This window comes from Lutra lutra, chromosome 8 (genome assembly GCF_902655055.1).
Source record: "Lutra lutra chromosome 8, mLutLut1.2, whole genome shotgun sequence".
NCBI lineage: Eukaryota > Metazoa > Chordata > Mammalia > Carnivora > Mustelidae > Lutra > Lutra lutra.
This window is the reverse complement of record NC_062285.1, coordinates 83,107,490-83,132,634: the sequence shown is the minus strand read 5'-3', so window position 1 is coordinate 83,132,634 and position 25,145 is coordinate 83,107,490.

The window sequence follows — 25,145 nt, the reverse complement described above, 5'->3', positions numbered from 1 at the left end:
TGAAGTTATTGAAAAGAACAGGCAAAAAGTAATAGCACATTTTTCCTCTTAAAGAAAGATTAAAAATAATAAAACTCCTTATACTAGATTTTTAAAAAGCTTCAAGGTGATAATTATATATTTGTATTTTTTGAGGCCAGCTACAAGTGGTGTGTTTGATTAAAAATTAAAACATAAAAGTAATTTGTTAATATATAATTAGAAAATGGGTTTCTGCCACGTATCTAAATTGCTCTGGGCACTGAGCCCAGTTCAGACCCATGTTGTCCATGACCCCCAATTGGCAGGTGCCCTGGGCCTCCCAGGTGTGCCTAAAGGGCAGGGCACAGGCAACAGAAGAGGACATGGCCCAGACCCCATTGGGAGCTGCTCTCTGCTGGGCTCAGGACCTCACCATAGCCTGGGCATGGCCAAGGGAGGAAGCCTCGAGAATACATTTCCAACTTCAGATCTCTACCTCTTGAACCAGTGTATCTCACCAAAAATGATTAGTAATTCCATGTGTTTTTTCTTTCTAGTCTTTCCTCTTTTTAATTTATTTCCTTTCTAGTCTGTAGACTCTATTTCATTTTTTGAGTCTAAAAAACAGTGTTATTCCCATGTATCTTGGCTCACGCTGATTTGATCCTGTTTTGTAATCTAATTTCTTATGCTTAAAGTGCTCATTTCAACTTCCTCTAAATCTCTTGATTTTTTTCAAAATGTTATTTGCTGTATCATTTTTCTAAGTTTTTATTTTAATTCCAGTTAGTTAACATACAGTGTCATGTTCGTTGCAGGTGTACAATGTGGTGATTTAATAATTCCATACATCACGCCATTACACTAGTTCCTCCTTTCGTTGTTTCAACACAAACTAGACATCTGTTTGCAAAGCCAGAAGCAGAGATGGAGTGTAGCATCTGTTGTCAAAACTAGTGCTCGGGGTGCCTGGGTGGCTCAGTGGGTTAAAGCCTCTGCCTTCGGCTCAGGTCATGATCTTAGGGTCCTTGGGATCGAGCCCCACGTCGGGCTCTCTGCTCGGCAGGGAGCCTGCTTCCCTTCCTCTCTCTCTGCCTGACTCTCTGCCTACTTGTGATCTCTATCTGTCAAATAAATAAATAAAAATCTTTAAAAAAAACTAGTGCTCATTTTTAATTAAATACTTTTTACATGTTGCTCTTGCCTGTCCCTAACCTAATCTTTGTGAACTTACATCCCATTTGTTATAATGCTCTTAACAGTCTTCCCCTTCCAATATTAGTTATTTCTAACTTTGTGATGTTGCAAATTATAATTCATGTATTTCAGTTTTTCAAAAGGTTCCTTAGCTTGTATGTTCACAGTTGTTTTTCAGGATTCACAGTAGTTTTTTAAATCTTTGTCACTTACTACGTAGTGTTTCTAACAATTCTTGATTTTTCTTCCTTTTATGATTTTAAGTATAAATACTTTTCCACTTACACAGGAACATTTTTTTCCCCTCATGATGTATGTTCACGATGGCTAACTAAAGTTGTCCTTGAGAGCATAGTTAAGAGAGGGGGTTGTCCATCCTAACAGGAAGAGCTACAGGCCCTTTCCCTATTCCTCCTCCCCTCCCTTGCCTCAACATGTAGCTCTCTGCTGCCATCCCCACCTGCACCCCAGTCCTTAATCTCTGGCAGCTCACAGCCAGGTGATAAAAATCCTCCCCATCCATACGTCACACTTACTGTCCTATGATTGGTGTGATTTTCTTAATTTATCACCCATCATTTTCATGAGAAACTATGTATTCTAAAATCCATGGTCGCTAAAATACACCACATTTATAGCAAGGAATAGGCAAGGCATTAGTCAGAGGTCAAATTGTTACAGGTGGAATCTTGGCAGAGGAACCAGCTGTTGAACTTCTGGCCAGCATTTGCAGAGGGCTATTAACATTCCTGAATGTGAAACCCTGCCTTTAATTTTTTTCTTAAGATTTTTATTTATTTGTCAGAGAGAAAGAGAGAGCATGAGCCGGGAGAGGGGCAGAGGGAGAAGCAGGCTCCCTGCTGAGCAAGGAGCCTGAGACGGGACTCGATCCCAGATCCGTGGCATCATGACTCAAGCTGAAGGCAGACATTGAACCGACCTAGCCACCCCAGCAGAAGCCCTGCTTCTACCACTCCTTACCTATCATATTTTTTGTATTATTATTGAGATATAATAGGCATATAACATTGTATTAGTTTTTAGCTGTCTGATATAACGATTCCATATTTGCATATATTGCAAAATGATCATCACAAGTCTAGTTAGCAGCCATCAACACACATAGTTACAATTCCCCCTGCCCCCCATGATGAGAATTTTTAAGATCTATTCTCTTACCATTTTCTATCTTTGATTTTTCTACCTCTTTCTCCTCCTTAGCTCTAGGATTCTCCTCATTCCTGGTGCCACTCTCATTCTTCCCTTGTAATGGGGGACTCGTTGATGCTGACTGGATGTAAGGTTTCCCCTAAGAGAATTTAAATCGAGAGACAGTCTCTACTATTCTTGCCTATTATCACTAAAACCCCTGCCCCCAAATCCTTCTAAATTACCAGAATCCTAAAAGAAAGGGAAGTTTATTTAAACTCTTTGCTTTGGGTCCTGTATACAGGTAGCATCAACATGACTTCTCTGCTTCTTTGTCTTCTCAAGTTGAACAGGATGATATTCTGGACTGTTTAGAATTCCAAAGGGTAACAAAATCAATATTCAGAACTCAGGTCTCACAGTTGATTCTCCCAACATCATGCTATTTTCCCCTTCTGTTTGTTCCTTTAGGAGGGCCCAACTAAATGGAAGTTGTCACCTTTGATGGAATTATCTGATATGGCATAACCTATATAAGACACTTAATGTTCTGGTTATTTATTGCTGTGTAACAAATTACCCCCAAAACTTAGAAGCCGAAAGCAATAACCAATTTATTATGTTTTATGATACTGTGAGTCAGGGCTCTGGGCAGGATTCCACTGGTGATTCTCTGGCTCCATATGGCATTGACTGAGGTCATCTGTTGGTGTTCAGCTGTGCCAGAGAGACTAATGCACTTCGTCTTAGAGTGAACGTCAGCAGACAGGGCTGGAAAGCTGACCTCAGCGGGGAATATCACCCAGAGCACCTACATGTAGCCTCTCCAGAATATCTGGGTAGTCAGAAGTCTTCCATGGTGGCCAAGGGCTCTCAAAGAGGGTTTTCAGAGAAAAGAAGTGAAAGTCGACTTTCTTCTTGGCCTTGGCTAGAACACCAGTGAGGGCCACTTCTGCCTATTCTATTGCTCAAAGCAGCCAAAGACCCAAAGACCCAACTCAGATTCAAGTAGAGAGGAAATAGGCTTGTAGCTCTCCTACTATAGGGAGCATAACTGACCAAGGGGCCCAGGTATTGCACTCTGAAGACCATATCTCCCACCAGTGATTGAGTATGTCAGACATAGTAAGTCAGACCTGTTCCTCAAAGACATAAGACTCTTTCATCAGCCAGCTTTGGCCCAAGGGCTCTCCAGGAGCTCTGCTGAAAATTCCTTGGATACACAGCAGTCTAGGATACTTTCACTCCTCCTTCCCTCCCTTCTTCATTTAGTCAGACTTGCACTGCTATCTGATGTCTTTCCAGCCTCTCCTGTCTCCATGCCCATTTTCTTTCACAAGGACATTGCCTCTAATAACATCCTTGCATATTTAATGTTTTCTTGGTTTCTAGTTCTCAAGAACTCCTGTTAACATAAAATTTTACCTCTCAGTAGGAAGAGGGTTAAGGAATGTGTGGCTATCTTCAATCACATCACTTCTTATTCCATGCTCTATCCTTGGAACCTTATTTTTTTTCCCCAGTTTTCCTGTATAATTTATTTTTTTTTAATTTTTGTATTATCTTATGTTAGTCACCATACAGTACATTATTAGTTTTTGATGCAGTGTTCCATGATTCATTGTTTGTGTATAACACCTAGTGCTCCATGCAATACGTGCCCTCCTTAATACCCACCAGCAGGCTCACACATTCCTCCCACCTTCTTCCCTTCTAAAACCCTCAGTTTGTTCCTTAGAGTCCATAGTCTTTCATGGTTTGTCTCCCTCTCTGATTCACCCTCTTCATTTTTCCCTTCCTTCTTCTAATGTCCTCCATGCTATTCCTTATGTTCAACATATAAATGAAACCATATGATAATTGTCTTTCTCTCTTGACTTATTTCACTTCTCAAAGCACTGAATTTCACCCAGAGGACGTAGTTACAGGCCTGCAGATGCTGCCCCACACTCGCCCCCAGTCACAGCTCTTTACACCCCAGATAGACTCCCAATTCAGACAACCCAAGCTAAGCCGAAGTGATCACAGTGTCTCTCTTAAGAATTAATAGTCAGTCAGTCAACAATAAGGAGCTGGCTGCCAGAATGGTAGCCCTAGAAGCCAGAGTCAGCACTGTAACAAGCCCAAGCTTATGGAGGAGCCAAGACCAAAAGTTTTGTAGAAGTAGGTTTAGAGAGAAGAAAAAAGAACCCGCATACAGAAAGAAGCAGATTCACAACCCTTAAGGCAAAGTGATAGTGAGACATTCCAGAGATGTGTGATGGATTTCCAGTTTCTGTGAGGCCCAGGTGTACATTGTACAAAGGAGTTTTGGGAAAACCTATTGAATTGTCCCCCCCCCCAAAATTCATATGTTGAAATTTTAAGCTCCAGTACCTCAGAATGTGACTTTATTTGCAAGTAGGGTCATTGCAGATATACTTGGGTAAGATGAGGTCATACTGAAGTAAGATAGGCTCTTGTTGCAATACAGTTGTGTCCTTACAAAAAGGCATATTTTGGACACACACACACTCCTACACACACACACACACACACACACACACACACACACAGTCAGAACACCACATGAAGGTAAAGTCAGAGATGGGAGTGATGTTTCTTCTGGCCAAGGAATACCAAAGACTGCCAGCCAAACCCAGAAGTTAGGGGAGATTCTGGAACAGATTCTCCCTCAGTGCCTTTAGAAGGAGCCAACTGTACCAACACCTGGATCTCAGCCTTCTGGCCTCCAGACTGGGCGACAATGAATTCCTATTGTTTAAACCATTCAGTTTTGGCTGCCTGGCAAACCAATATAAGTCCTATTACTCTCCAATAAAACCTGTTTCCATTTGAGCTAATTTGAGGGGTTTTCTGTTCCTTGCAAAGAAAAAAATAAGATATGCATCAAAAGGCCTGACTTCTATCCACTGTGCTCTGAACAGAGAGAATACCCTCTGGCACAGCCAGGATTCTTCTCAGAAAACGATCCTGAATCTCCAGGACAAAGAGAAATGAAGGAGTGAAGTTTAAGAGTTCTCTGCTAAAGAGTATGTCAAAAGAGTTTTAGCTCAAAAAACTTTAAAGGCAAATAAAACCAGAATTTTTCCTTGACAAAACAAACTATCAATTAAGCCACCTCAGCGTGCTGGGCTTGGGGTGAGGCTATTTCCTCCCATGTGTTCCAGGATAAACGATTACCAAAAAAAATGACAGAATAACCACTCATTTTTATATGGGATCACCATTCATTGCCCAGTCAAAAAGCAGGGAATGGAGACCAAAATAATTTTAGTTATGGAAAAGAAGATTAGATGTCCTTTTCCAGCAATAACTAAGTAGCAAGATCATGCTGTCAGCACGTTAAACCAAAGTTATCTTTGTGTATCCCATAGCAGGCATGGGCATCCAGCTCACCCAAAAGTGGCTCTAGAAGGTAAAAATATAAATTTAAAACAGGGAGGGGGCAGAAAAGGAACGAAAAGCAAGTAAAACATAACCACGCATTAGCAACTCTAACTCCTCTGTCTGGGAGAAGTCATTAACCACTCTAAATCCCACTGGAGTCTAATGACTCCAAATGAGTATCTATAAAAGCCACAAATTATCTAATATTGTCCCTGATTTATTAGGTGTGGAGTAGCCATATATAAAACCTGACTCTTCTATAAAATACTGGCCTGAGAATCCCAGACTTCCAAGCAAATTGCAGACCAGAGAGGAATAGACCACAAATCAATAAAACTATAATTTGGAGAAATTAGCAAATTGCCTTTTTTTTTTTCTGGACAGATTACCTTTTCAAATATGGAATTCTCCAAAGTGCAGCTTTCATAGGAGAAATTTTTTTGTTTTGACTTCAAACATGCTGATTGAGTTTCAAAAGCTAAGCCTTCCTAGGCACAGACCTTTGTGATAGTATTTAATACTGTATTTGTTAAAGACCAGAGCTTTATAAAATGCATCACTTCCTCCAAACAATTGTAAGCCTTTGTTTTTCTTCCAGGAAGTAAAAAATGTTTGACTATGACTAGTCATGCAGGTATCTATAAATCTCAGGGACATTTCCTAAGAGCTGTGGCTTTCTGAATAGGGGTTTGTTTCTCCAGGGCTGAGTCCTCACTTCGCCATGTTGGCTGTTAATTCACAGAGACTTGCCGTCTTACGATTGGGCGTCCTCCTCAATGAATGTGGGATGTCTCTGGTTTAGTCAAGTTTTCTTCACCGTCACTCAAACCACATTTCCTAGTTTTCTGTGTGTGGGTTTTGCAAATCTCTTGTCACATTTATCCCTAAGTATTTTAAGGTTTTTGTATGTTACCATGAATTCTATTTTTAATTTCATTTTTCAATTGGCTGTTGAGAGTACATAGAAATATTATGTATGTATCTATTGACCTAGTAAACTACAGCTGCGCTCAATTCACTTTACTCAGACCAGCCGGTCTTTGTTAAATTCCTTAGAATTTTCTCCATTAAAAAAATATGCCACTTGAGAATAAGTAATTTTGATTCTTTGTTTCCAGTCTTGAACCTTTTATTTCCTTTTCTTGCCTTATTGTCCTAGATAGGCCTTCCAGTACAATGTTGAATACAAATAATTAGAGCAGAAATCTTTGCCTCATTCCTTTCTTAAGGGGATGGCATTCAGTCTTTCACAATTAAATATGATGTTAGCTGTAGGCTTTTCATATATATCCAATTGATCTTTCTAAAATTAAAATTAGATCAGGTTATTCATTTGACCAATGTCCTCCTGTGGCTTCCCAAATCATTATAAGTAACTTCCTAAGTCCTTAAAATGGCCTGCATCAGGTGGCTTTCTGTTTTCTCTTGGAACTCATACCCGTGTCATTCTTCCCCTATTTGCAGTCCTCCACCCCACATCCTTGCTTCAAACATTACAAGCTGACCCCATCTCAGTAGTTTTCACACTCGTTCCTGCTGCCTAATGGCTCTTCCCTAGATAGCCATTCTGCTCTCTGCTCAAATTTCACTGCATTAGTGAGATCCTTCTTGACCATGTTATATAAAATAGACACCCCCCCCACCTTGCTTAAGTATTCCCTGCACCCATCCTGTTATATTTCTCTCCATAGAATTTATCACCAACCAATATATTATATACTTCTTTATTTACTTATATGTCCTTTCCTTCCATTATGTAAGATCCTTGAGGGCAAGAACTTTTTCTGTGACTTAACTGAACAAATGGTTTGTGTTTAGAAAGTATGTATGGAATGAAAACATTAATATCTGTTCTATGTTTGAGTGTCAATGAGGCTCACCCTACTAGCTACTATTTGATAGGGATGATGGGAAGCAAGATCGTCATCATCAAAGAACCCAGAAAGTACCTAAAATATTATGTAACTTAAATATATCACAATCTGCTTAGTATTTTAAGATTAGGATCTGGGTTTGGCAATTAAAACAGGGAATGAGACTAGATTCAGGTCATTATTACCCCTGACATCATTGTCATAACTGAACTCATGGAGGAATTCTCAGTTGGACTCTTGGAGACCTATTTTTCTCAATTTAATAACCCAAGGAATACTGCCCCCACCTTTGTCAACCTCAGATCTCTTTCTAGTTGACTATAGACAGTGTTTTTATTTAAACACAGTCGATTGAAAAGCTTAAATCAAATAAAGATTTTTGATTCTTTGATTCTCCCTGCAGAACTGTGTATGGCCCATGCTGGCAAATACTTACCAATTTGTTTCATCTTTTTTTCTTTTTTTTAAAGATTTATTTATTTGATACAGAGAGAGCGAGCACAAGCAGGGGAAGCAGCAGGCGGAGGGAGAGAGAGAGAAGCAGGCCCCTGTGGAGCACAGAGCCCAATGTGGGGCTCCATCCCAAGACCATGGGATCATGACCTGACCCAAAGGCAGATGCTTAACCAACTGAACCAACCAGGCACCCCTGTTTAGTCTTTTGAACCTAGTACTCCAGTCACATCTGGATGAATGTGGAAAGTACTTTACCTTATTTTTTTAAAGGTGATTTATTTTCCAAAACTACAATGCTTCTAGTTTGTGAGTTCACTGAAGATGTCTTCTAAGCTCTGTTATTGATTTGTAGAGGATGATATGAAGACTCTCAAAACCTTGGATAAAGAAAACAAAAATTGCTCTTGGAGGAACATGTGCAGATAAAGGGGAAATCTGTTAACTAGAAAAGCAAGAGAAAGGAAGGTTAAAATGATTAGCATAACACCCTCCACAGAAGAAACCCCCAGCTCAGTGACTGAATCATTTCGTTCCAGAAACAAATGTAATCCATTCTTTGTGGAAATGAATGCATTAAGCAATCTTAGGCTGATGTCACTAAATATGGAGTGCATGTTACTAAAACTTTCTAATTACAATGGTGTGCAAGAGAAAATAAACTAGCTAGAAAATGAAAATGGTCTTGAACTATTGGGACCTCATCAAGATATAAAGCTTCTGCACAGCAAAGGAAATAATCAACAAAACAAAAGGCAGTCTATGGAATGACAGAAGATATTTGCAAATGACATATCTGGTAAAGCGTTGATATCCAAAATCTATATAGAACTTATCAAACTGAACACCCAAAAAATCAGATAACCCAGTTAAGAAATGGGCAGAAAACATGAATAGAAGTTTTTCAAAAGAAAAAAAAAAAAAAAAAGGCATCCAGATGGCTAACAGACACATGAAAAGATCCTCAGCATCACTCATCACCAGGGAAACATAAATCAGAATTACAATGCGATACCATCTTATACTTGTCAGAATGGCTAAAATTAACAATACATGAAACAACAGGTATTGGCAAGGATGCAGAGAAAGGGAATCATCTTGCACTCTTGGTGGGAATGCAAACTGGTGTGGTCACTCTGGAGAACAGTATGGAGTTTCCTCAAAATGTTAAAAAATAGAACTACCCTATGACCCAGCAATTGCACTACTAGTTATGTATCCAACAGACACAAAAATACAGATTCAAAGGGATACATTTATCCCAATGTTTGCAGCATACATATATATATATGTATATATATATATATGCCTATATATATGAATAATACTCAGCCATCAAAAAGGATGAAATCTTGCCATTTGCAATAACATGGATGGAGCTAGAGTGTATTATACTAAGTGAAATAAGTCAGTCAGAGAAAGACAAATAACCATATTATCTCACTCATATGTGTAATTTCAGAAAGAAAACAGATGAACATTATGGGGAGGGAGAAAAGAAAAAAAGGAGAGGGAGAAGCAAGCCATAAAAGACTCTTAGGAGACAGAACAAACTGAGGGTTGATGGAGGGAGGTGGGTGGGGGATGGGCTAGATAGGTGATGGGGATTAAAGAGGATACTTGTTGGGGTGCCTGGGTGGCTCAGTGGGTTAAAGCCTCTCACTTCAGCTCAGGTCATGGTCCCAGGGTCCTGGGATCAAGCTCCACATCGGGCTCTCTGCTCAGCAGGGAGCCTGCTTCCTCCTTTCTCTCTGTCTGCCTCTCTGCCTACTTGTGATCTGTGTCTGTCAAATAAATAAATAAAATCTTTAAATAAATAAACAAATAAAGAGGGTACTTGCTGTCATGAGTGCTGGGTATTGTATGTAAGTAACATATCACTAAAACCAATACTGCACTGTATGTTAACTACATAAAATAATAAAAACAAAACAAAACAAAATTGAAGGTGGTCTTGGCACACCTCTTTTCTTTCTTTCTTTCTCTCTTTCTTTTTTTTTTTTTTTTCCCTTACATAGTCTTACAGAATTTTGCTGTCATGGTCATATCATGGGAGTCAAGGTCTAAGCAAGTATCACATACATCCCCATATGGACATTCTGAACAAGGTTTAGAAAATCTCTTACTTCATTGTAATGTGCCACCTTTATTTTAGATTTCAGGGGCTCATAAAAATGTGACATAGTGTCATGTATAATGTCATTTAAATAACTTATAAGGCTATTTCCCTGGAAAATAGTGATCTACTCATGACATGACCACAGTCCTGGTACTGATTACTGAGTGACTAAAGTCTCAGAGATAAAGGCCCTTTCTTTAAGAATGACTTCACAATCAATGCATACATTCAAAGTATTTAATTTGACATATTCTCCACTTAAAACCTTTATTTAAAATAACCATTTATTAATTGCTCTTGATGGCCAGACTCTGCGGCTAGATTAATTTTTCCATTCTGCATGGTATATCAGGTGACTGTAATTGTGTTTTATCTGCTGATGATATCAATAAATTACACAGTAAATCACCACAGCTATTCCCTTCCAGGAGAATGTAGTGTGTTCAACAGAAGACATATATCCTTTATTATTTTTTTAAAACACTCAATTAAGAGACATCAATATTTAATTGATGTGTTGAATTCAGTGTGTCGTAAAAACCATGGACATATAGCCCCAAAATGAAAACAACACTGAACACGTTACCCTCATTTCACAAAGATTAAGAAAAAATACTTTCTATTTAGACATATATGAACAGCAGCCCCCAGCATGATACTAAAACCATCCTAAGGGAATATTCTCCCACATTCCCTCAGGAGAAAATGTGTCTGAGAAAACTGACACATCACCTAATTACAAAACAATTCTTAGCTAGCTCTAGGCTCTAATTTTAATGCAAAATACAAACTTGAGTCACTTATGTATGATTGAAGATTTATTTCATGCTGATTTTATTTTAACGGAAATAATCCCCATAAAGAATGAAGATGCAGCCAAAAGAGCCTTTCAGGATAATTTGAAAATAGATATCTTGGTAGCAGGAAGGAAAAATATAATTTATGTGTAAACATCCTTTGAACGTTTCTGCATAATCAAACTTTTCTTTAGTAGGAAAAGTAATGCCCCAATAATAACTAAACTGGCTGTTGAACTTATTTCTCTAAATGCAGAAGAAATAAGGATTGTCTTATATCTCAGCCATAGACACGGACTTAGCTCTTGAATTTTTCATTTATTTATTGATTCTTATCCCTCTTTACCTATTCTACAATGTTGAGGTAGACAGTAAACTGTTGTATATGGAATATTAAGATATTTTAGGTTCTATATTTGGGAATGTTTATGTTGGGTTTGTTTTGGTTGTTTTTTTTGTTTTTGTTTTTGTTTTTTTTTTTTGGACAGACAGAGATCACAAGTAGCCAGAAAGAGAGGAAAGGAAGCAGGCTCCCTGCTGAGCAGAGAGCCCAATGCAGGTCTTGATCCCAGGACCCTGGGACCATGACCCAAGCCAAAGGCAGAGGCTTTAACCCACTGAGCCACCCAGGTGCCCCGGGAATGTTTATGTTAATTAAATGAAATTACTCTAGTAATCTTGAGTACATCAAAGTTAAATTAAGTTCAAATTATGTCCTAAGTCTTAGAACATAGAACATAATGGGTAAAGACCAGTGTCTTAGATTCCAGTTCTTAGGTTATCCAGCCTAAGGATAGTAGTAACTCTTAGCATATATACTTTTCGGTCAATTTATGGAAAAAACTTAATTTGATTTTAAAACTTTATAATCAGATTAGCTCCATCATCAGGTAGGTCTTTGATGATTCTTATTTATCAAAATTCATTCTCACCTACTATCATATAGACATACTGCTTTATCCTCGGTACTTTGTTAGAATCTAGCATACTGAGTTTCTATGATCTACACTGATAATGGGAATTTGATTATAGAGATAAGAGAGAACAATACACCTATAGGATACTGCCCATCCTTATTGTGGCAGTTATTAAGCTAATGCTAGTTAATGTTAACCTCCACACCTAATAAATTAAAGATATCTGGCAATTGGAGCACCTGAAAGAAAACCAGAATCCTAATGTAACTTCATTTTTGTGTTAATACAAAGACTGAATTGCTAAAAATTAATCTAAAATTTTTCCATCCATTATTCATATCCAGTTAGTGTTCTGCTATTATGCCCAGAAGAAAGTGATTAATGTATGTGAAGCACCAAGGTCAAATTTATTTTGGGTACCACATAATGTACCTATATATTTCAGACTATTGCCATGGCATGAATTCTTAATAGCCTCCTAACATTAACTTTATATTCAATCACAATTTAGAAATTATTAATGTTTATACTATATTAATATGTAGAACGAATAAGGGCTGTGGGACCACAACAGCAACAAAGACCATCAACTAGTTATATTTCAAATACGATGTGGAAAAGAATGACTATATATTAGTTTTTTTTAAATATTTCGGTACATATTAGCTTTTCCCGGTCTTAGTAGCCTGGCCTACGAGGGGTAAAAAATCGCTATCACTTTCATGTCTAATCCCCCTCTATTTTCAAGTAACTTCACCATAACACAGCTTTAGCTATCCCTCTCTTTCAAATTAGTTATGCTTCATTGAATTTGGCTGTAATGGAAATCTATATGGAGTAAGTCCTACATTTCTCAATGACCTCACAAATAGAATAGAATATGTGATATCACTGAAAAGTTTCACTCTATCAACTTTCATGGAGATTCAACGGGGAGAAAACCCACAGCCACCAGAGGCTCCCTTAGTGTGGAGTACTGCATGGACTAACCTGGGCCTTGACTGCTCAAGCCTGTGCCCTGCATCCCCCACCGTAAGACCCACAACCCCTGTTGCTCAGCACCAATTCTGGCAGGACTGCCCCAGGGCCTGGGATAGAGACACATTTTCCTGAGTCAGCAAACCCAGGGCCCAGACAAAAGTCCCCTCAGGCAGGCTGGTAATCAAGTACACAATACTTAAATCAAAAATCCTCAAATTCGCATGACTTTAAAGCCCAAAATTTTTTGGTAGCAAAACAAAACTGACCTGAGTCATTTGGCTGGAAAACCTAACCTGAGCTAGTGTGAGGCTATTTATAGACCTCATTTATCCCACTTTAGGTGAACATTCATATTTCTCTGCCAAAATATGAATCTGTTTTATTATAGGGAGCACCAGGCCCTTGCTGGGACTGTTCATAAAATATATATTTATACTGTCTCGCTTTCTAAATTCTGATATTTAAAATACATCTGGTGCCTGCATATTGGGATAAGGGATAGGAATACCATGTTTTCTAAAATTATGTGGATATGAATTTAAAACTTAATCTGCTGCTAATTACTAATTACGTGACCTTGGATAAATTACTTAACTTCCCTGAACCTGGGTCTTCAATTATACGAATGGGGACATCAAGGGCACCTGACCTGTTCTGTCGGAAGAGCATGCAACTCTTGATGTCGGGGTCATGATTTCAACCCCCACGTTGGGTGTAGAGACTACTTAAATAAATAAAACTTCAAATATAGTAAACAAATAAGGATGTGGAAATCAACTAGGGCGACAAATGCTTTGATGGTACTGACCTGACTCAGGAAACACTTTTTAACCATTAACTTTCCCTAAAATTTCACTCCCTTCTATCTGCCCTGGCCTTCACCAAATACCAGAACTCAATGGCTTACTTGGAGACCTCTGTCTTTATAGCACCCCAATGTTGCTTATGCCTTCTCCTTTTGTCTAATTATTTACAGCGTCTCATAGAGCTGAAGTGCAGCATTATTCTGAAAGCACGTGTTGGGGTGGGGGAGACCACAGACTAGGAATTTCAAATAAGATTCTATCACAGATAAAACAATAGATGTCAGGCAAAGAGAAGGGAAGTATGTACACGCTAGAGGCTGGAGACCACCTCAACCCAACTCTTTAATGCCTTAAGACTACAAAATTGCCCCCCTCCCATTGTCTTGATGCCACCAGGTTAAGAAGGTCTTTGTGACACTCAGGTGAGGGGAAGAATCCTGATGCTATTGGACAGAAGAGAAAATACGTTAGCAAATGTCAAGAATATGTTTCCATAATTGTCCACAAAGATATTGAACATCTATAAAAATCCAGAGTTTTTGTCCAAGGGAATCACACATTATAAATCTTTCTGGTATTTGAGATTTTAACCAGCTCTGTGAGCTATAAAGACTGATTTCTTCAACACACACTAATAGGAAGACATCAGATAAATTCTTCTCAGATGTTAAACATGGTGAAAAGCATAGCATAAAATCAAAATCTGGGTGTTTGAAGAGACCTTAAAGATTAGTCTAATTTCCTGATCATTTGACAGATGAAAAACTGAAGCCCAGAGAAGCTTTATAACTTGATTAAATTTCTCAGCTGGTAAAAGGCAACGCTAGAAGGACTCAAATCCTCGCATCCATTAAGAAAATAATAAATAAATGACAGCCTCGTGTCTCCAGTGGGATATTTGTATTAAAAGTCAGTATTCTGAAACATGCAGTGGTGCTGCTGGAGAAAGATCGTGGGGGATAGCAGCTGGGAGGCTTCTGGAAGCCCCTCTGCCACTAGCTTAGGCAAAGCAAGACAGAATTAAGGCCTTCCCAGTTGGGAGACGCTAGGATGCTATGGTTCTTCTTACACGAAAGAAATGTCATCTCCAAAGATAGAAACTAGCAAGGACGTTAGGTCCTTTGAGAATCTGATCCAGTGGCTTTCAATATTAAGTTTAGTATTAATTAAAGAAGACTGATCTGATTGCTTAGGATCAGAATATGTTGTATTTGAACACATGACCAAACAGTTCTAAATTATGAAGATGACATTTTCTCTGTTGGAAACTATTAGGGATTATAATTTGATACATACAACTTGTCTTTAGCTTCTTATGCCTGTTCAAAAGAAACCACGCTGAGCTTCTCTGTCAATGATTTCCAATCGGAGAAACCTTCTCTGCTCAGTATAATAGGTGTTGAGAGCAAGGAAAGGGCATCACCATTTGTTGCAACACTTGACATTTAATATGACTGTATAAGATGCAGGCCCCTTGGGAGAGGAAAGGCAGAGTAAGGAAGAAGAGAGACTCAAGAATACTCTATAAAATCCTACCTTCTTGCTTTTGTTTTATTTTTTAAAAATATTTAATGCCTCCTTGCTCTTTTGTTCTTGTTTATGTTAATTGGATTCTCCTCCCCCTGCTCCATAGACTTGTTCTTCTTCTTGTTCAATTGACATGCTATGAATTTTTCAGATATTAATTCTCACCAGAAATCCTTCAATATTATTGAACTCCCTGTGTTTGAGGCTTTGGACTTAATATTTTCCCTCCACCTAGTACTTACTTCAAACCTTACTTCAAATACTTAGAACTTATGTTCACATTATCTTTTGGAGAAAGTACTCTTACCCCATGGGACATGTACAGTGCAACAGCAGGCTTCCCTCGGAAAAGCCCTTATTAAACATGATGGGGTAATTATTTGAATTACAAAAGGACTTCTTTAAAAAGCTACTCCCTTGGTGCATTTAAGTGTTTATTTACTGATCCCTCAGACCACTTGTAAGGGAAGCAGCTTATGTAGCCGCTGCCAAATGAAGGTCAATCATAAGATATAGGGCAGCAGGGGCCCCTGGGTGGCTCAATGGGTTAAAGCCTCTGCCTTCGGCTCAGGTCATGATCCCAGGGTCCTGGGATCGAGCCCCACATCAGGCTCTCTGCTCAGCAGGGAGCCTGCTTCCTCCTCTCTCTCTCTCTCTCTCTCTGCCTGCCTCTCCGCCTACTTGTGATCTCTGTCTGTCAAATGAATAAATAAAAATCTTAAAAAAAAAAAGATATAGGGCAGCAAGGACAATACCAGGTAGTCAGTAGAAAACAGCTATTACATTGTCCTTAGTACTAATTGCATCATTTAGGCAAAACAAAATACCTTTTTCTAAGATATCATAGTACAATTAAATGATGAAAGTTATATCAGTGATAACTATAAAATAATCCTGCTATTTCTGGGTCACTAACATTATGTATAAAGTGTCCTTTGTTGGTAAGAATTGGAAAAAGACCCTTTAAAAAACCTATAGGATACTATGGTCTACTTTATACATTAAATTTACTGTTAATAATGCCATCAATTATCAGACAGAACTTAAATTTTTTTGAAAATAGTATAAAAGAATATTGTTCTGTAAAGTGAATAATAATTATGATTACTTTTAAAGATGTGTTCTTTGTATCTTAAAGAATTAAGATACAAATTCTTATAAACAGTGAATTTGTTGTATCCCAGGGGTAAAAATATTTATCAGAAAACAGGATGTTAAATAATATGTGCAGCATATGACTATATTATATTCTGAATTTTGGGAAAAGAAGCATCCCTGCAATTAGTGATTTGCCCATTCATATTAATAATCATTTATATTAGGTGAATGGGTTTGTAGTAATTCTTAGAGATCTTTCACATAGAGATCTCAGCCAAAGTTCCCTCCTTCTGCCTATCTTATTATTTCATTCAATTTTTAGTATACTGTGACCATCTTCATCTAGGTTATTAAAACCTCACTCATAACAGCCACCTTCTCAAAACAGCGAAGTACTTACATAAATTTCTTGAAAGAATTCATCAAAACAATATGAGAGCATGCTACTATATTATAAATAAAAATGTCTAACTACCACACCTTCAGTTTCTAAATTATAATTTGAACAAAACCCATAAATGAGAAAGTCATGAGTTATTTTTAGTCAATAAGAAGGAGTAATTGAGTTCATTGAAAAGAAGAGATTATTCAAGTGTAAGAATATTTTAAAATGTTGTTTAAAAGTCCTATCACAACTTGTATTATAATTGTCATATTTATTTCCTTATAGTTCTGGTGCTCGCCTGTATGGACAGGAAGCCCCTTGGTTCATTTCTTCCACAGGAATTGGTTGTCTATGTGTCCTTGGAATTTAACATAGGGAGTCTTAACATGATGGTGTCATCCTGTTAAATCTATCAAAGGATAAATGGATAAACAAGTGTGACATACTCATACAATGGAATGTTAGTCATAGAAAGAATGTATAGATCTTCACCAACTCACAATGGAATTCTGTCCTGATAAACCCATCATAAGTTGAAAATGTCATAGACCAAAATGTATTACACACCCTAACCTACAGAACATCATGGCTTAGCCTACCTTAACTTAAACATGCTCAGAATAAATGTAATAGCCTACAGTTGGGCAAAATCATCTAATACAAAACCTATTTCATAAAAGAGTGTTGAATAGGTGATGTGATTTATTGAATACTGTACTGAAAGGAAAAACCAGAATGCTTGTATGGTTGTGATCCCACAGCTGACTGGGAGCTGTGGTTCGTTGCTGCTGCCTATCATCACAAGAGAGTGTCACATTGCATATTGCCAGCCCGGGAAAAGATCCAAATTCAAAATTCAAAGTACAGCTTCTACTGAACAAACGCTGCTTCATGCCATCATAAGCTTGAAAAATTGTTAAGTCGGACCACCATTAAATCAGGGGGCTGTGTATGATATATGCTACAACATGGACACACTTCAAAGATTGTACTAAAGGAAAAAAACAGACATAAAAGACTACATATTACATGATTCCAGTTATATGAAATATCCAGACTAGCCAAATCCATAGAGACTGAAAGCAGATTAGTGGTTGCCAGGGACTAAGGCCAGGGGAAAATGAGGAGAGTGTACATAAGGGGTCTGGGGTCTCCTCTGGGTGTGATGAAATGTTTTGAAACTATTACTAGAGACAATGGTTGCACAATATTGCAGATGTACTCAAAACTGGGGAGCCTAGAGAGTTCAGTTGGGTAAGCATCTGCCTTCAGCTCAGGTCATGATCCCAGGATCCCAGGATCCAGCCCTACATTGGGGTCCGTGCTCAATGAGGAGACTTCTCTTTCCCTCTGCTTGTGCTTGCACTCTTTCTCTCTCTCTCTCACTCTCTCTCTCTCTCTCTGTCAAATAAATAAATAAATAAAATATTAAAAAAAAAAAACAACTTTCAATGACTTCACATTGCTCCTAGAATAAAGTTCAAGATCTTGAATGTGGCCAGAAAGGCCCTCATGATTTGTCCCTTCTTATCTCAGGAATATTGTTACTGCCACTCTCACCCTCATTCTCCAGACTCAAGATAGCCAGTCTGTTACTAGCTTCTAAAGCACTAAATGCTCTTTTCTCAACACAGAGTACTTTCTCTCCTACTCTGCTTTCTCCCTTTACCAGGCGAACTCTTGCTCAACTTCAAGTCTTTAGGCACAGTGTCACTTCCTTTATATTGTTCTTGTACCCCACTCCTTGCAAGTAAGGATCGCTGCTGTCCATCTTCATGGCTACATGACATCTTGTAGAACTCACTACAATGGTTATGTTTTCATTAAGTAGCTCGGTAGTTATGAGTTTACTATCTATCAGTCCTTCTAAATATATGCTCTACTGGGGCAGGATTCGTGTAGTATTCCCAGTATGTAGTGGGTACACAATAAATTCTTATTAAAGAAATGAATTAATTGAGAATCTCTTATGTCAACTGGATTAAATATTTCTTTCAATCTTGTTCATCATCTATTAAGCTATGAACTATGGCTAAAACAATAGATATTTTTCATACCTCCTTTTAAGGATTACAAATGACATTTATACAATATCATATGCTACTCATGGTGCTAAGTGGTTTGCAGATATGATCAGATTTAATTCTCATAAAAACTTCATTATTGTACATTACTATTATAATAGTATTCCCATTCTGTTATTAATCCCATTTTAGAGATGAAGAAACTGAGAAGTTGCTCAGGTTACTGAAGCTACATAGACAGTGTGTGATTAATTCAAAAATCCTATTTTTCTGAACTTATTTTCATGATGCCTAACAGTCTGCTGAAAAGCATGTAAAGGGCTGGCATTGAACCAGACCTGAGTCATAGTGGTTCTTGAAATAACAGTGGTAAATCAGAGGGGCATCGACAAGATCATGCTGAGTGTAGAACAGTAGTTTAAGAAGAAAACATGGTTTAAGAATAGATGTTCTGTGTGGAAACCAGAATCATACAGCATTATGTGAATTTACTAAAATGAGAAACCATACAAAATTCACTTTTAAAGTTACATAGGAGATACTCGTTTTTAACTCCATTTCAATGCCTATCCATTATATTTTAGCAATTAGAATTACTTTTTGCGAGAGAAAGATTGATCAGACATGCTTGGATTAGTTCAAATTCATATTTGTGTTTTACTAACCAGACGCCCTGGAGACTTGGTGGCTACTGTGGGTCTTTCAATTGGTCTAAGAAACCTGTAAACCGATACAGGCTACATCGACATTTTAAGAGTAAGATCCAGGCTGCACTATCTCAGCAGGAGTCATTTGAGTAATGATTAGCACACAGCACTGAAAATACAGGGAAGCAGGTATTGGCAACAGATAAAGCTGGAGGATTTGGGAGTGTGCAAGACCCAGCATTTGAGTTTAGATAAGGAATTCAAAACACCAGCTTCTTTGCATCCCTGGTAGATTGTTTCCTTGCCATAGAAAGCTTGGATAGCAGACTGAAAAGTAGCAAGGATTTGCATGTGGAGACCATAACCAAATACCAAAATGGGGAAAAATGTTCCATTTTTATGTTTCTAGTAGAGGGACTGCTGCAGTGACCCAGTTCTCCAGGAACAGTAAAGTTAAGCCTTGAATATCCGAATTGATTGGGTCAGTCCCAACAAATGTGATTTTTATCCATCAATTATTTAAAAACCTAGAGTAAAAGTGAGAACTGCATAATTCTCAGAGTTATGAAGCTCATCAGATCTGAGGTGATGCTAGAGGTCATTTGAGAGATGGACTGAAAAATAGAGTTCAGACCTGAGTCACCAAGATGGGCCTTCTGAAATATAGACTGAGAAAAGAGAGCAGTGAGAGGACCATATGGTAAGATTTGGATAGATAAGACAATGTTTTAGCAGCTGGTGCAAATGCGTAACATGTAGGCAAGGGAGATGCATTAGTTATCTATTCACAATAATGCTGCATAACAAATGATCCAAAACCCATAGCTGAAAACAATAGACATTTATTTAGTCATAAGACTGAATCCTCAGTCTAGGCTGGCAATTTTGGCTCAGCAATTCTGGCTGAGCTCCTTCACATATCTGGCAATCAGCTGCAAGTCACATGATAACTGAATAGCCTCAGTTGTAACTGAGCAGTTCTGAGCAGGGTCTCTTCTCCAGCAAGCTATGCTTGCTTCTGACAAAGGCAGAGGGGCAAGAGAGAAAGCAAAACCACACCCAGGCTTTTTAAGCCTCTATCAGCATCATCTCAGCTAATACAGGTATCCCATTGTCCAAAGCAAGTCTTCTGAAGGAACTCAAAATCAAGAGATAGTGAAATGGATTCTACCCCTTTAGGAAGAGAAAATGCAAAGTCATAAGGCAAAGGGTGTCGTATCAGTTATTTATTACTCTATTGAAAACCCCAAAACTTAATAACATAAAACAATTACCATTTCCTTTGTTCACTATTGGGTTATTCTTCTGCAGATTTTCCTGGGCTTAGTCAACAATTTAGCTGAGACTACAACGTCTAAGATGTCCTTACATCCATGCCTGACAGTTGGTGTTGGCATTGAGCTTTGTATCATCAATAGGCTGAACCAGAATTTCTTACAGTGACTAGTTTACAACAGTAAGAGAGAGCAAGCCCCAATGGACAAGTGCTCATGTCGGGATTGCTAATGTCCCATTAACCATAGCACGTACCATAGTCAAAGAAAATCACAGAGCTAAGTCCAGAGTCAGTACAGGAGATTACCCAAAAGGGCATGAATACAGGGAGCTATGGTTATTGGGGACCATTAATGCAAAAAACTTCTCGGGGTGTGGATAAGGGGAAGGAATCAAAATAATGATGCCATCAGTGTAATCAAGCTACTGCAGGAGAGATGTTGAAAGAAAAATTTAAGGAAAATTTATTATGACTACATTTCCCTTGGCATCTTCAAGAATAATCTTAAAAGCTTTCCTAAGGAAGTTTTGGTGAGTTTTGTTGCATAATATACTTTACTATCCCCTCAGTGTACATATTTTTCAACATTACTGACAGTAAAGATAGAAATACTTCTATTTATCCAGTTAGGAATAAATCCTGACTGCAGGAAATATTTTCTCAATTACATTCACGTGGGACTGTCTATGAGTACCTTAGTTTTACATAGGTTACATAATGTTGACTTCAGAGATATATAAGTAAATATATATGCATATATATATGTGTGTGTGTATATATGCATATATGTGTACATATATGTGTACATATATATATATAAGACTGCGATATACAATAACTTTTAGTTCTGAAAAATTGCTGTTGCAAAAAGTTGAAAAATTAGTATCTTTATAAAAAAAAAGGAGGGAAAATGACTGAATACTAGGCTGGCTGTTAGACTCATAGTAATTCATCTCATTTCAATGTGGTCTTTCTCTATAGGATAGGTTCTTAGAAGCTGTATCTCTGAAACATGATTCCACCCCACTGTTCATATTGATTCATATTAAGGAAGGACACCTGGTCTAAATTGGACCAATCATCTTTACTATTCTAGGAATATGAAATTTGAGAGCATGAAATTCAAACTAAGATTAGAAATTATTGGAGCTAAATCAAATTGACAGCAATACTCTTCCATCTCAAGGCCCTAGAGACAGTCTGATTTCTACCAAACACATGTTTGAATTATGAGTTACCCCGACATCCAACAGTTTTCCAATATATTTCCCTTCCCCACCCATTATTTTTAACTTAAACCAAAAAAATTGATTTTCCATATGTAGTGGATGCAGTAGTACGCTAGCCCAGAATACCCTTCAGGACTGAGATACTCGTTCCTCCAGCCGGCAGGAACCATAATATCATATCATCGAAAAATCCCTTTGGATAAAGGGAGCTGTCTTGTTCCTTTCCTGGGGGCAGCCACAGATGTGCCACCAGTTCTAGAGAAGACTAAATTAAGTACTTGGTAGCAATTTGATTTTATTGGATCTCTTAATTCTCAAAGAGGCAACAGGCCTTCTTGATCAAGATCAATACATATTCCAAATATGATCTGTCTTTCTTAGCTTCCAGGCATTGGCCAGTACCATTCTAAAAGGATTTAAAGAATATTTGATCCACTGACATGGGATTCCTCTTAACATTGCATTGGACTGAGGGACATGTTTTATAACAAAGTAAGTGTAGCAGCGGGTACATATATGTCCATGGAATCCACTGGTCCCATTTCACATCACCGGAAGCTACCACGTTGCAAAGCAACAGGTATTTGATGGCACAGATGAGGCTTTGTCTTGAAGATGCCTATAAGGATGGGGCACCATCATTGAGGACACAGTATATGCCAGAAAGCAATGATTATTGTTTGGTTTTGAGCCCCTATGGAATAAAATACATGAACCCCAAAACCAAGAGCAACAGTTAGAGTGGCTTTGCTAATCACATTCTCAGACCACTTGGAGAATTGCATTTTCCACCCCTACACATCTGGACTCTGCCAGTGTAGAGATTCTGGTTCCAAGAGGATAAATACTTCCACCAGTAAACACAATAAGCTCTGGTTATTACCCAGTCATTCCAGGATTCAGACACAAAGCTACAAGAGCCAAGAAAAGGACTCACCATACCGATAGGGGTAAATGGCCTTGTGCATCAGTAGGAAGTAGCCGTTCCTATACATGTAAATAAGAATACACTTGGCACTTGACTCTCTTTTGGTACTCCCTGCCAAATTTTGATGGTAAATGGACAAAAGCAATAACTACATCTCCAGAAAAGCATGATGACCACAGGCTTAGATGTCTTAGGGATAGTAAAGGAGGGTGATGATGAGTATCAGTTGCTCCCCTGATATCAGCAACAGTGGTAGGAGGTATAGGTACAGTTGTTTCTCACTAACCTTTGTCTTGTAAGTTCCCAAGAAGTGATAAAAAATCAGAATCCTGGAGGGTCTGTTCCTAAATGGAGTAAACTTACTTTAAGAAGTAAAAGGTTCTAAGCAACATGTGTAAAGAATAGAAGATACAGAAATACCCTTTATGGGACAGCTGGGTGGCTTAGTCAAACATCTACCTTAAGTTCAGGTCATGATCCCAGGGCTCTAGGATCAAGTCCCACATTGGAGTCCTTGCTCGATGGGGAGACTGCTTTTCCCTCTGCCTCTCTGCCTGCCACTCCCCCTGCTTATACCCTCTCTTTCTCTTTCTCTCTCTGGCAAATAAATAAAATCGAAAGAAAGAAAGAGAGAAAGAGAGGGAGGAAGGAAGGAAGGAAGGAAGGAAGGAAGGAAGGAAGGAAGGAAGGAAGGAAGGAGGGAAGGAAGGAAGGAAGGGAGGAAGGAAGGAAAAAAGAGGGAGAGAGGGAGGGAGGAAGAGGGGGGAAGGAATGAGGGAAGGAAGGAAGAAATGCCCTTCATGACTGAGGCACTGGTTTCCTCAGCTCCAGAAATGTTGGCTGCTGACACTTCAGAGCTGGTTCCCTCTCTGGGAACTACCTTCAGTCAAGGGGAGCCACCTAATCCAAGTCCATGTTCCCTCCCTGGGTCTTCCCTCGTCCAATAACTGCTCAGGGCATGGATACAAGGTTCCAGCCCCTGCTTCAATTTGGAAAAACTCAGAATGGCCATCCCAGTTCCAGATCTCTCTATGGGGTCATCCAAGACCTTTATTGCAATTGTATCACAGGTCAGCTTTTCTCTCTGCCTATTCCTACCTTTAGGTGTTATCCTGAGTGAGAAAACATGCTTCAGTCAACTTCTTGCTCAGAAATACATCTCAGAATCTTTCTCTGGGAACTCAACCTAAAACACTCTAACTTCTATCAACACAAATATGGCAGCTTATTTGGAGGAAGTATTATAACAAGCAAGCAGATGAGAGAGAGAGAAAGTGGTGCTCACAAAATCTTGTAAGTTGGACACTATCATTATATTTTATAGATGAAGACATGGGAAGCTCAGATAATATGAGAGATTTCTTTAAACTCATGGTGACTAAGTCTGACTCAAGAACCTATATTTTATTACTATGTTACTCATAAAGAGCCTGTTCCCCTTGTATGGCTCTTTACTAGGCTGGAAATGAAAAAATAAAAATAAATTCCCGCCATTCTCTCCCAGATGCTCTTCATGAACTGAGTTGATGCTTAAGCCAAGATAAGATGCTTTCTCTCATAACAGCAATTCAATCTCTAATAACTATGCTATAAGTAATAGATAAGTCTCTATGAAAAGACTCTATTTGAGAAGTAGTTAAGTAGCTCATAGGCAACATCCTAAATATTGAGAAAACGTCTTTGTATGTGTACATCCATTGCACACCTGAGGATTGAAGGACCAAAATGGCCTGGTAGAGATTCTGCTTCCAAATGATGAGTTTCTTACTGCATTATATGGAGTGTTATCTTTTTTAATCTGCAATTTGATTTAATCTGTCAGGAAAGGTAGGAAGGAGGAAAAGAAGATAGGAAGGAGAGAGGGAGAGAAGGAAGAAAGAAAAGAAACCAAGATGCTAATATTAATTATGTCTGGAGATAGAATTACAGGATTTTTATTTATCTTTCCTAAATTTTCTGCAATTAACATAGTACTACAGTAAAAATCAGAAAATAAAATGCAAGATCCTATGATTTATTATGCTTTACAAAAGGATGGAGGATATACCACTGGGAATGTGTAGCTAGAGAAACAGGGTGGATGGTATTTTGAGGTTCCAGGGTACCCTAAAGTGGGCTATTTAAATGTCACTCTAATACAGACTGTCCCCAGAGAAAGAATAGATTATGGAAGATTGGTTCAGTTTGCTTTGCTTTGTGAATGGTAGGTCAAATTGTGTACGTATGAATTTGCAGAACTTTATATATTCATGAACACAGATTGAAAGTCAGCAGGATCATGAACTCTTTTCCTCTTATCAGAAATAGCAAATGTGTCTAAAATTTTCAACAAAGATTAAAAACTATTAATAACCAAGTTAATGCTGTTATTCTCTTAGAAGATAGGA